Source organism: Sus scrofa, chromosome 15 (genome assembly GCF_054392235.1).
Source record: "Sus scrofa isolate SSC_HxYL_T2T_F1_AM1 chromosome 15, Sscrofa_HxYL_maternal_Yorkshire_Landrace_v2.0, whole genome shotgun sequence".
Classification (NCBI taxonomy): Eukaryota; Metazoa; Chordata; class Mammalia; order Artiodactyla; family Suidae; genus Sus; species Sus scrofa.
In genome coordinates this window covers 71,669,589-71,681,749 of record NC_139397.1, presented here as the reverse complement: position 1 = coordinate 71,681,749, position 12,161 = coordinate 71,669,589, and the positions used below count along the sequence as shown (strand labels likewise).

Here is a 12,161-nt window from a genome sequence, read left to right as displayed (position 1 = left end):
ACACGCAACGTCATGGTTACCAATCTGATTTGTTTCCACTGTGCCACAATGGGAACTCCTTTTAGTTCATTTTTTAAAATACAGGCAATGAGTGACAAGATCGATTTCATGACCTGAGCTGGGTAGTTGCTGCTGTTCAAGAGAGGGCTGCTCTGATTATCTACTGCTTCATACTGAGCTACCACAAACTTGTACAATTTATTATTCTCAAGTCTCAGAGTACTCTGAGTTGCTATTTCCCTTTATGTTACCTAGTAAGATCAAAGTGAAATAACCTTATTTGACATGAATGACTTCTTTGCTGTATAGGACAGTAATAATTTTTGAATATTAGAAGAATGTTTTCTAAATGTTTTTGTGCTATTTATAATATGACACAGACACCGCCCCTTTTAAATTTTAATCTGCATTATTAATATTTTATCATCATATTCATAAGTCTATAAAACTAAAGAAACAATAAATTAAGCCCTGATTAGTATTATCTGATGAGTTGCATTCCTGCCCTAGCAGATTTCAGGGTCCAGGGGGAGGCGGGAAGCAAGCTCGAAACCTAGTGCTGGTCCTCAGTTCCACTGAGCAGGTCCCAAAGCTGCCCCAGAGCCTCAGGGCACAGGGAACAAGATAGTAATTAGGAAGGAAGGAATCAATTTTGAATATTCCTTTTGTTTGTCCTATAATTTAATTTTTAATAGAGTCTGTGCTTGACAAATGGCTTGCCAAACTCCTGAAAACGTGTCCCTGGATTTCAGGTGCCAGTGTGATTGTTGAAAGCCGCCCTCTGCATCACTGAGCTTGGTTAGCTGCTGCTCTCCTGAAGATAGAGGTGTGGATTTGTCTTAATTTTTGGTTATCAGTAAAACTGCTTTGAACATTTCTGTACAATTCTTTGCACGGGGATATGTGTTCATTTCTCTTTAGCAAATACATATGACTTTCCGGGTTAAAGTATAGGTGTATCTTTATTTTTTTAAGGAATGACCAGGAGTTCCCATTGTAGCGCAATGGTAACAAATCTGACTGGTATCCATGAGGACTGGGGTTTGATCCCTGGCTTTGCTCAGTGGATTAAGGATCTGGAGTTGCCATGAGCTGGGGTATAGGTCACAGTCATGGCCTAGGCCAGCAGCTGAAGCTCCAATTCAACTCCTAGCCTGGGAACTTCCATATGCCACAGGTGCAGCTCTAAAAAAGCAAAAAAAAAAGACCAGACTTTTTTCCAAAATGATTATACCATTTTACACTTTTATCAAAATGTATGAGATTTTTTTTTTTCCCCACTGTACAGCAAGGGGATCAAGTTGTCCTTACAGATTTTTTTTTTTTTAATTTATTTTGGCCATGCCCTTGGAATGTGGAAGTTCTTGGGCCAGGGATTGAACTAACACCACAGCAGTCACCAGAGCCACAGCAGTAGTAACCCCAGATCCTTAATCCACTGAGCCACCAGAGAACTGGGAGATTTTTATTCTTAATTTAATTTCATAATATGTAATATATTCACATAGTTCAAAAGCAAAATCTTTAAAATTAGCCTTCTCACCTGCATCACCCATGGGCTCAGAGTCTACTTAGCCCTAGGCTCACCACAGGTAAGCACTGCTAGTTTCTTGAGTTTTTAAAATTATTTGTGTTTGTATGCAAATAAATACAAATATGTATTTTTTCATTTCCCCTTTTTACACAATGTTCTTTAGCACAATTGAATCAGTTAGCTAAGTCTCCCATAACAGATACCACAGACAAGACAGTTTAGACAACAAAGATTGGTTTCTTCTGAAGCCCCTCTCCATGGTTGGCAGATGGTCACCTACTCACTGTGTCCTCATAGGGATGTCCATAGACCTGTGTTGTCTGTATCCTAATCTCCTTTTCTTATAAAGATATCAGTCAGACTGGATTAGCGCCCACCCTACTGACCTCATTTTAACTTAATTACCTCTTTAAAGACCCTAGCTGCAGATACAGTTCCATTCCTGAAGCACAGGGATTTAGGGCTTCCACATGTGATTTGGGAGTAGGGGACACAGTTCAGCCCATAGCAACAGTTCTACTCTTGGCTTTGTTCATTTAACAGTCTACCTTGAAGATATTTCCATTTCAGTATATAAAAAGTTGCTCATTTCTTTCTTGAGTTATAGAGTAAATTATTCAGTCAGTCCCCTAGTGACAAATACTAGGATTGTTTTGGATATTTTGTTACTCTCAACAATGCTGTAATGAAGGAGCTGGAACTTATTTCATTTTACACTTCAGAGATTATCTCTGTAGACACACTCCCAGAAGTGGGATTATTGGATGAAAAGGTTTATGTGTATTTGTCTCTTTCTCTCTCTCTCTCTTTTTTTTTTTTTTTTTTTTTTTTTCCTTTTCATGTCCACAACTGCGGCTTGTGGAGATTCCCAGGCTAGGGGTCCAATTGGATCTACAGCTGCCAGCCTAGCCACAGCAATGCAGGATCCAAGCCTCATCTTTGACCTACACCACAGCTCAAGGCAATGCCAGATCCTTAACCCACTGAGTGAGACCAGGGATCAAACCTGCAACCTCATGGATCCTAGTCGGATTCGTTTCCGCAATACCACGACGGGAACTGCTCTCTCTCTTTCTCTTTTTTTTTTTTCCTTTTTGACCACCCTGCAGCATATGGAGTTCCTGGGCCAGGGATTAGATCTGAGCCACAGTTGAGACTTATGCCGCAAATTGGACAACACCAGATATTTTAACCTACTGTGCCAGGCTCAGGCTGGGGATCAAACCTGCAGCCTGGTGTTGCAAAGATGCTACAGATCCCCTTGCACCAGAGCAGGGAGTCTTTACGCATATTTGTCTTTTTTTTTTTTTTTTTTTTTTTTTTTTTTTTAATGTCTGCACCTGCAGCATATGGAAGGTCCCAGGCTAGGGGTCCAAATGGAGCTGCAGCTGCCAGCCTACACCACAGCCACAGCAACACCAGACTTGAGCTGCATCCAGAACCTACACTGACGCTTGTGGCAACACCAGATCCTTAACCCACTGAATGAGGCCAGGGATTGAACCATATCCTCATTGATACTAGTCAGGTTCTTAACCTGCTAAGCCACAAGGGGAATCCCCGTTTACTTCCTTTTCTTCTCTTGGCTTGTAAGACTTTCTCTTACTGACTTATGGAAACTCTTTGAATATTAAGGAGATAAACCCTTTACCTATAATATGCGTTAGGGCTGTTTCTTCCTTGTTAATCATTTGTCTTTTCACTATGCTCATGGTGACTTTGTCAAACCAAAGTTTTCCATAGCCATGCATTTTGAGATGGAGTATAAAAAGGCCTTTTTGGGTGGCTCAGCGGGTTAAGAACCCAGTATTCTCACTGCTGTGGCTCTGGTTACAGCTGTGAGAGGAGTTCAATTTCTGGCCTGGGAACTTGCTGCATGCTGCAAATAGCCAAAAAATAAAATAAAATAAAATGGTTAAACAATAATTTTTCCATATTTTCTTTTTCTGTTGTTCCATTGTTGTACATTTATCTTTTTTGATTTGAATTTTATTCTGGTATGCTGTGAAGTATAGATTTTATTTTATGTTTTCTCAGATGGCTATATTTCTGTCACAATACCATTTATTGAACAGTTCATCTTTCTTCCATCTGATTTTTTTTTTTTTTTGGTTGTGCCCATGGTATTTGAAAGTTCCCAGACTAGTTATCAAACCCATGCCACAGCAGAGACCCAAGTGGCAGCGGTGACAATGCCAGGTCTTTAACCTGCTGAGCCACAGAGGAATTCCATCTTCCCAGTGATTTGATATCCTTTATCAGATTCCATCTTCCAAAAATTATTTTGGCTTATTTCTGGATTTTCTATTATATTTTACTGGTCTGTCTACTCATGTAACACACTGCTTTGTTGATTGAGGCTTTTAAACATATTTTCTTACCTGGTAGGTCTGGTAGCCCCCTCCCTATTACTCCTTCTCTCTTTCTCTCTCTCTCTCTCTCTCTTTCTTTCTTTCTTTCTTTCTTTTGTCTTTTTAGGGCCATACTCGAGGCATATGGAGGTTCCTAGGCTAGGGATAAAATCAGAGCTTGTAGCTGCTGGCCTATGCCACAGCCACAGCAACTAGGGATCCGAGCCACATCTGTGACCTACACCACAGCTCATGGCAACCCCGGATCCTCAACCCATTGAGTGAGGCCAGGGATCAGACCTGTGTCCTCATGTATACTAGTCATATTTTTTTCCACTGAGCCACGATGGGAACTCCTTACTTTTTATTTTCAAAGTTTCCCTGGCAGATAGTCTTGATTTTGATTTTTCTTTTCCTTTTTGGCCATGCCTGAGGCTTGTGGAAATTCCTGGGCCAGGGATCAAACCCATGCCGCAGCTGCTGCAGAGACAAGGCAGGATCCTTAACCTGCTGTGTTGCATGGGAAATCGTTGCTTTTAAATTTTCTTGTTGCAATTTTTTCTGAAGTGTAAATTAGAATCACTTTATCTTATTAAAAATAATTACTGATGTTTGATAGGAATTGTACTAAACTCATAAATTTAAAGGAATTATCCAAGAATATGATGTTTTTCTCCATTTGTTTGTGTTGCCTACCATTCAGTGGTTATTTAAAATTTTGTTCATACAGATCTTGCACAATTTTCATGAGAGTTCATTGCTAGGTATTATATTGTTATATTAATATATCGGTTTATTTACTTTTCCTATAAGTAAACTCGTATACAATGAGTCTTTTCTTCTACTCTACATCCAATTAGTTATTTAGATTCATGATAGCTTTTCCCCCCCTCATTTTGATTATCACCTGTTGCAGGATTCTCTTATTGTCCATGTAATTTTTAGGTGATTCCACTTGCTCTGAATTTGATGCTTAAGTGAGAAATAAACTTCTGTTTTATGAAGACACTGAGATTTGGGGCTTGTTACTACAGCATTTACTAGCTATCCTGATAAAGTGATTAAAAAATAATAATAAAGACACTCAACACACAAATATATTGGGGTAAAATTCTGTAGGGGCAGTGGTAAGGAAGCAGGAGTTTTAGAAGAAAAACCAATAAGCAGAATTTCACTCTGTTACAGAATTTATTTATTTATTTATTTATTTGGCCACACCTGTGGCATGCAGAAATTCCCAGGCCAGGGATGGAACCTGCACCACAGCTGTAACCAGAGCCACAGCAGTGACAATGCTGGATCCTTAATTTGCTCAGGTTCAAGGGAATTTCCTTATTCATGTTTTTTGTTTTCTGTTTTTTTCTTTTTAGGTCCCGCCCCCCAACCGCCATAGAGTTCTGGAACCAGGGAGCTGAGCCTTAGTTACTACCTATGCTGCTGCTGCTGCTGCTGCAACAGCCAGATTCCTTTTATTTTTTAGGGCCAAACCAGCGGCATATGGAGGTTCTCAGGCTAGGGGGCGATTCAGAGCTACAGCTGCCTGCCACACAGCAACCGGGAATCCCAGCCGCATATGGGACCTATACCACAGCTCAGGGCAAAGCGGGATCCCCAACCCACTAAGTGAGGCCAGGGATTGAACCTGCATCCTCATGGATACTAGTTGGATTCCGCTGTGCCACAACGGGGAACTCCAGCAACCAGATTCTTTAACCCATTGTGCCAGACCTGGGATGGAACCCACCTCCTGGTGCTGCAGAGGCGCTGCCCGTCTGTGTGCCACAAGGAGAACTCCCAAGTATTTTTAAAATGGAAAATAGTGGGAATCAAATCACCACGCTGTCCATATGCCAAAGGATATATTTTAAAGAGTAATATCCAGTCTTATCTAAAACCATTGTTATTTACAGTGTGTCAAAAATCAAGTCCTTTGCAACTATTTTAACCTGCACTGAACTCTTATAGATGCCAAGTAAAGACTTGGATCCGTAGCCTGTGTTCTCAGCTTGGTTAGGGCAAGGTAGGCTGCATGGACTCTTTCTGCTGAGTACGGGCCACAGGATTCCTCCACCTTTCTCCAAGGCAGACCCATTGGCTCTCAGCTGAGGCACGGAATTTGTAGGTTCTATTAACGTTGCAGACAGGGCAGTTCTGCGAAAGCGCAAAACCGGACACCCCCAGCCACTCTCAAAAGCAAGGGCTCTGAAGCTAAAGGTTGGGGTTTCAATCCTGGGTCGGCAAAATGATTTATCATGAGTATTAAGTGACTTAATGAATGCAGAGCGTGAGGCGATCGCACTGAGTGCCCATGCGTGCGGGCTGACAGCGTGGCGGCTCCACAATCCCGGCGGTCCCAGCTCGCCGAGCCCCAGGCCGCCCACCCGCGATCAAGGCTTCTGCTCACCCCCAGCCAGGGCTGCTGAGCCTGGCAGCCGGGAGGCGCGCTCCCTCCACCGCCGACCCTGCATTTACACAAGGGTTCTCGCAGAGTGTGGCTGTTTTTAAATACAAAATTATTACATTTTTTTATAAGTTACTAAAATGCTGTAATTATTTTCTTTCCGCACTGCACGAATAGGAGCGCAAATAGCGTAACAGAAAACATTTCACATGAGCGTGTATTGGAAGAGGTCAACAGAGACAGTCCCCAGGCGCGATGACCTCTCAAGCCCTGGGCCCTGCACAAGCCAGACGCCTGGAACCCGCAGCTCCCCACTGACTCCGCATCCGGGGGCCTTTCGGCTGCCGGCGGGAGCGCGCACGCCGCCCCGAGTCCGGAAGGCGCCGTCGGGTCACGTGCCGGCGCGCCCCCGGCACGGCGCGCTCCAGGCGGAAGTGAGGTCGGAGTTCGGCGGCTGCGCACGGTTGGCGGGGAGCGCGGGCTGCGGAGAGGCGGGCCGGGCCGAGCCGGGCAATCGGGAGCGCGGGCCGGTGAGCCGGCGGCGGCGGCGGCGGCGGCGACGGCTACCGGGGCTTCGCGGCTCAGCCCCGCATCGGAATAGGCTTCCGCGGAGCGCGCCCGTCGTCGAGCCACACCGCGGAGCCCGCTCCGGGTGGGCGAGCGCTGGTCACCGAGGCCCAGGCCGCTGTCGCGGTGCGGTGAGTGCGGGCGGGGCGGGCGGGGCGGGCGGGGGGCTCCGCGGCGGCGTGCGCGGCCGGAAGTGCGGTGCTTTGTGCTGCCGACCTGGGCGGTGCCAAGGTCGGGCCCGCGGCGGTGCTTTGTCCCGCGGGGCTCGGCGGGCCGGCGGGGCCCGAGGGAGGCGGAGCTGGGCGGCCTGGCGCGCGGGCAGGTGCGGCAGGGGCGGCGGGGACGCTGCGCGGGGGCCGGTGAGAGGGGCCCTCGTTGCAGGAGAATGTTGTCTGGGCCCTTTTAAGGTTTGGGTGATGAGATCAGAAAAACGTGCGAAAAAATGGGGAAGCAGTGGAGTGGTGTTTCTGTAACTTAGGGTTTAGGGTTCTTATGATTTTAATCGTTTCCAGTGTGTAAACTCTTCACTCTGTTTACCCACAAAGTAAATATTATTCCGATGCCTGGCAAAACCTTAACTTGAAAGACTTTCAATGTTTTCGTCAGAAAGGACGAATCGTGGCCCAGTCTGGGTTAACTTTGGGCGAGAGGTGCGCCTTTACAAAGTGTCCGCAGGGTTTTTCTCTTTTACAGTATATGTAAGAATGCATCTAATGGGTTGTATGAGTTAATGTTTCATTGAAGTCATACATAAAGGTATTTGGAGTGTTTTACCGTGCAAGACAACTTTTTTTTGAAATGATAAGATTTGTCTAGTTTCCACTCCAATTCTCAAGTCGTCCTTGTGTAATTTTAGATTATTTTCTCAAAACATTATATGGAAAAACTTGCCAACTCTAGTAAGGACGCGTTTTTCCCCTTCGGTGAGTAAAGATACTTATTTTTGCTTTGCCAGCGAACAGTTGAACAATTAAAGGTTAATTTTCTAACGTTGAAGGTCTTGTGCACACGGTGAAGATTTTTCTTTTTTTTTTTTTAAGCTCTGTGAAGCGGGCTTGCTCTAGTACGAGTGTTTGCACGACTAAACTTTGGTTTAGTCGTGTTTGTGACCAAAATGGAAGAGAAGGTCTGGTGGATGTCCCCGCAGACTTGAAGGGTTGGAGACAGCAGGCTTCCTCTAAGCTCTTATGGCTGTTGTTTGTGAAGCAGTCACTAGAAATGCCGAGCAGGTAGCATCCCCTTTTCCTGCCTCCTGCCCTTTGGATAGTGGAAGGATTGGGCCCTGTGTGTCGAAGGCAGCCTGCATCCCAGTAGGAGGAGGAGGAAGCGCCGTCTGCATCTGCTGCTGTTGTTGTCTCTGCCTTCTTATCAGGCCCTGACATATTTGTTAGGATTTTTAGTTAGTATTCTGCTCTACAGCTGCCATTCAACTCACTTCTCTTGTAAGGTTATACAGAACTGTAATGTCAAAATTATTTTAATTTTCAAACAGCGGGGAAACAAGTAGAGCAATGCCACAGAGGTAGAGGACTGACTTTTTAAAAAAACTTAAGTGCATTTAAAGAGTGCTATTTTAGCTTTTTATTTGTTTTGTAGTTTAAAGGGAAATTTTTTTTCCAAACTTGTCTTAGGTGAGCAACTTCTTTTCCTGGATCAGTTGAGCAGTGTTAAAAGAGTATACTGGTGTAATAGAGTTACGGTTACTTTTCTTGTTTGTGTTCTTCCTAATGTCTATATCTTTGAAGTCTTTCCAGTTCTGTGCAGAATTACATGAATTTCTCCCAATATATTGCAGACCTTGAGGGGGGGAACTGAGAATTTTTGTTTTTATGTTTTGTCTGGGCTTGTGGCATACTAAAGTTCTCCGGGCAGGAGATTGAACCCATGCCACTGCAGTGACAACACAGGATCCTTAACACTCTGAGCCACTGAGGAACTCCAATTATATACTTTCTTATTTACTTATTTATTTATGGCTGCCCCTCAGCAGATGGAGTTCCTGGGCCAGGGATCAGATCCGAGTTGAAGTTGCCACCTAATCTGCAACTGTGGCAATGCCAGATCCTTAATCCACTGTGTCAGGCCAGGCAGGGATTGAACCTGTGTTCCAGGGCTCCCAAGACTCTGCAACCATTTCGCCACAGCAGGAGCTCCATGTGTACTCTTCCTGGTGTTATCAGATGTTACTGAGAATTTCCTGTGTTGATTATGCTAAAGAGAATTTATCTTGTACATTGCTGTCTCAGAGAGAGAGTTTAAGCCCCTTGACATATGTTTTGTTGATACGAAATATTAACATACACGGCCTTTAAAATTTTGGGATTACAGGTTTTTGAGGGAACCTTGTTTAGGTCAGTGTATATTTTTAGTCTTAAATATACTTTCTGATTATTATTGAATTGTCAAATTGAGAAATTTTTGCTGTCATGTTTTTTTAAAGGTAAATCTGGGATTTATTTATTTTGCTGCAAGTCTTAGACCACCCATAGGAATTCTGACATTTGAGTCATTACAAATGAGAAACTTAAAAAAAAAAAAGTAATGGCCTCTGGATCTAGCCTTGGAATTGGGATCCTTGGCCTACACCATATCAGACTGGGAAATTGGTGGTTTCTGAATGGCTAGTGGCACTAGAATTCGAGGCAGAGAGATGGTGGGTTTTTTTCCTTATTTAAAAAGTGTAAGGTGGAGTTCCCGTTGTGGCTCAGTGGTTAACAAATCCACCTAGGAACCATGAGGTTTTGAGTTCGATCCCTGGCCTTGCTCAGTGGGTTAAGGATCTGGCATTGTTGTGAGCTGTGGTGTAGGTCGAAGATTCGGATCAGATCCCGAGTTGCTGTGGCTGTGGCATAGGCCAGCAGCTACAGCTCCAGTTCGACCCCTAGCCTGGGAACCTCCGTATGCCTCAGGTGCGGCCCTAAAAAAAAAGATACCCCCCCCAAAAAAAAGTGTAAGATACAAAATATAGAGCCATATACTCAACTTCCTAATTCCTTTTGTAAAAATACTTTGAATTACAAACCTATGTCATTTTTATCCTTAAATAGTCTATTTTTTTGTTTTTGTTTTTGTTTTTGCTTGTGGCATGGAGTTCCCAGGCCAGGGATTGAACCCTTGCCACAGCAGCAACCCTCACCACTGCAGTGACAGTGCCAGGTCCTTACCCTGCTGTGCCACAGGGAAATCCTACCCTTACATAGTTTAAAACAGTACTTCTAAAAATCGATGCATCTTTATATAACCAAAATGGTGTTATCATACATAACAGTATTAACAGTTTAATGCCATTTGATACCTAGCATGTATTCATTTGTAACCCCAAATCCTTAAAATACCTTTTTATAGTTTTTCCATCTAAATCAGGATCCAAATAAAAGCTTACTATGGCCTTCATATCTAAATCTCTCTTAGTCTAGAACTGTCCTTCTCTGTACTCTCCACCTTTTTACAGACCATTGACTTATCCCTTGTCCTCTAGAACACCCCTCCTTTTGGGTTTGCCTGGTTGCTTCATGGTATTCAGCATATTCCTCCAACTCCTGCCTTTTCCTGTAACCCAGGAGTTAGATGCATAGGCTCTGTTGGACTCAGAGTTTAGTGTTTTGGTAGCAGGACACCTCAGATGATGTAGAGGAATTCCATCATATGAGGATGCACATAGTAAGTGGTATGGTTGAGTGGTCGGTGGGTTCAGCTTTCATATCCTCTAATCAATAAATAGATGCGTTTTGAATTATATTCTAAATAAATGTCTCAACTACACATTTATTGCTATGAAGAGTCCTGCATTTTTTTATTAGACAGTTGTTCTCTTTTTTAGTCTTTTTTTTTTTTTTTTTTTTTTTTTTTTTTTGCTTTTTTGCTTTTTAGGGCCCTACCTGTGGCATATGGAAGTTCCCAGGCTAGGGGTCAAATAGGAGCTATAGCTGCCAGCCTACACCACAGCCACAGGAAAGCCCGCATCTGCAACCTAAATTGTAGCTCATTGCAGTGCCAGATCCTTAACCCACTGAGTGAGGACAGGGATTGAACCCACATCCTCATGGATACTAGTTGGGTTAGTTACCTCTGAGTCACAGTGAGGATCTCCCTTACTTATGTCTTTTGTCTTATAGGCCTGCATTGTCCAGTACTATAGCCATCACCTCCATGTGGCTGTTCAATTAAAGTTAAATTAAAATGCAGTTCTTTGGTCGTAGCCATATTTCAAATGTTCAGTGGCACTGTATGGGGACAGAGCAGACATACATTTCCATTTTCACAGGAAGTTCTATGGACAGCACTAGAAAAGATTGTATACTCAGAACAAGGAATGTGACTTGCTTTTTTACTCTACAGCTTTTGCACAGTGCTTTACTTATCTTGAATTTAATTAAGAAAATGAAGTTAGGAGTTCCCGTCGAGGCGCAGTGGTTGACGAATCTGACTAGGAACCATGAGGTTGCGGGTTCGGTCCCTGCCCTTGCTCAGTGGGTTAACGATCTGGCGTTGCCGTGAGCTGTGGTGTAGGTTGCAGACGCGGCTCGGATCCCGCGTTGCTGTGGCTCTGGCGTAGGCTGGTGGCTACAGCTCCGATTGGACCCCTAGCCTGGGAACCTCCATATGCCACGGGAGCGGCCCAAGAAATAGCAACAACAACAACAAAAAGACAAATAGCAAAAAAAGACAAAAAAAAAAAAGACAAAAAAAAAAAAAAAGAAAATGAAGTTAGATCTTGGCACAGAATAGAGAAATAGAGTTTTGGGAGGTATTCACTTCTCTAGAGATGATAGTCAAACCAGAGAATTAGATGAAATATGTGAAGACCTCCACAATCCTAATGTTGTAAATCCTCCCAGAATGGCTTAATGGTCAGAGTAATAGGAATTGCCAGTTCCTAACTTGTTTATTTTATTTTTTAATGACCAAACCCAAGATCCCAGGCCAGGGATAAATCCAAGCTGCAGCTGCGACCCACTGTGCCACGCCAGAGATTGAACCCACACCTCCACAGTGACTCAGACTGTTGCAGTCAAGATTCTTAACGTATTGTACCATGGCAGGAACTTCCAACTATTTATTCTTAAACTGTGGTGTAAAATACACAGTCAGTTCTCTTGTCTTCTTTAAATGCCTTCCTATCCGTGTTTCTTTCTAGACTGTTCTGTAGATCTCCATTGTCCATTGTCACTCTAGCTATGTGTGACTATTTAAATTTATTATTATTATTATTATTTTTGTCTTTTCTGGGTCCCACCCTGGGCATATGGAGGTTCCCAGGCTAGGGGTCTAATCCGAGCTACAGCTGCCAGTATATGCCAGAGCCACA

General features: G+C 43.6%; 1 protein-coding gene across 4 annotated transcripts in view; it reads left to right on the top strand.

Moving 5' to 3' along the window:
* Positions 1-6,722: 6,722 nt before the first annotated feature.
* The window catches only part of FAM168B (family with sequence similarity 168 member B), a 44,100-nt gene continuing 38,661 nt past the window's right edge, over positions 6,723-12,161 (top strand). For 2 of the 4 annotated variants that reach the window (XM_021075751.2, XM_021075749.2), the window contains exon 1: positions 6,723-6,984. The gene's annotated coding sequence lies outside the window, so the exon portion shown is untranslated. Of the gene's footprint in view, positions 7,176-12,161 lie in introns of all 4 variants that reach the window. The other 2 variants (XM_085000220.1, XM_021075750.2) reach the window with 1 other exon arrangement.